Genomic DNA, 1656 nt, shown 5'->3' with positions numbered 1-1656 from the left:
AGCACCGCCGCCACACCAACCCACCCCAACACACAAATAACACACAACAAAACACACCCCACATAAAACCCCACCCCACATACCCCAAAAACACACCAAAAAAACCCCACCCCACACACAAACCCGACAAAACACAAACAACACCACACAACACAACACACACAACACCAACACAACAACCCCACACACAACACAACACCACACAAAACCCCACACAAACCACACACTACACACCAAACACACCCACACCCCACCCCCCAAAACCAAAAACACACAAAACAAGCCAAAACACACACACACCCCACACACCACAAACAACACACACCACAAAACATTCTCTGCCATCCACGCGTTGGCGACATACCACAGACCCAAAATTAAGGGGCCGTTCTTCCCCGGTAACCACCATTTTTTCCCATTTTGGGAAACCCCCACTCCCCCACACATCAACAAATTAAGGAACCAACAACCACCCCCCAACCAACCCTCCAAAACCCCAAAAAATTTCCATCCGACAACACCCATCACTAACAAACCCACCACGCCACAAACAACCAACAGTACACCTCCCAAAATACAACAGACCAACCCACCATAAAACATCCCACATAACTCCACCCACCAACCACCAACAAACACAAAACACACATACCCCCCCGCACACACCAACACACACACACACAACACACCACACAAAACACTCCAACCCAACCCACAAAACCCCAAAATTTTTCCAACCAAAAACCGGGCCCCCCCCCACACACCACAAACCACACCAAAACCCACCCCCCACCCAAACAACAAAAAAGCCCACCAACAAACCCCACCCCACCAACCCTCAACCATTCCCGACACCACCCGATCCAACACCACCACCGCACCCCACAACGCAAGCGGGACCCCCCCCAGGAAACGCACTACCCAACCCACCCACACCCCCAAAACCCCACAACGAATCCAACGCCAACAAGACCCCACCCAACGCCCGCGCCACACACACCACACCACACCACACACACACACACACACAAAACCACACACCCCACACACACACACACACACACACACACACCACCACAAAACACACCCCACACCACACAAAACAAACACCACACCAAAACACACACCACCAACACACACACACACAAAACACACACACACAAAACACACACCAAACACCACACACACACACCCAAACACCACACCACCCCACACACACCACACACACACACAACACACACACCACACACCCCAACACACACGCGCAAAAAACACACACCAAAAACACACACAACAAAACCACACACAAAACAACAAAAACACCCCCAACCACACACACACACCCACACACACACAACACACACACACAAACCAACCCCAAAACAACACACACACACACAAAAACCCAACACACACAAACATACATAAAACACCCCAAAACACAAAACACACAAAAACCAAACACCAAAACAAAACACCCCACACAAAACCACACACAAACAACACACACAAAAACCCCACAAAAAACACACACACACCCCACAACACACACACACTCACACACACACACACACTAGCCCACACACACACAACCACACACCACACACACCAAACACCCACCACACACAAACACCCCAAAAACACCCCAAAAATTTA

This window comes from Penaeus monodon, chromosome 33 (genome assembly GCF_015228065.2).
Source record: "Penaeus monodon isolate SGIC_2016 chromosome 33, NSTDA_Pmon_1, whole genome shotgun sequence".
NCBI lineage: Eukaryota > Metazoa > Arthropoda > Malacostraca > Decapoda > Penaeidae > Penaeus > Penaeus monodon.
The sequence above is the reverse complement of the archived record's forward strand: the minus strand, read 5'-3'. Positions refer to the sequence as shown.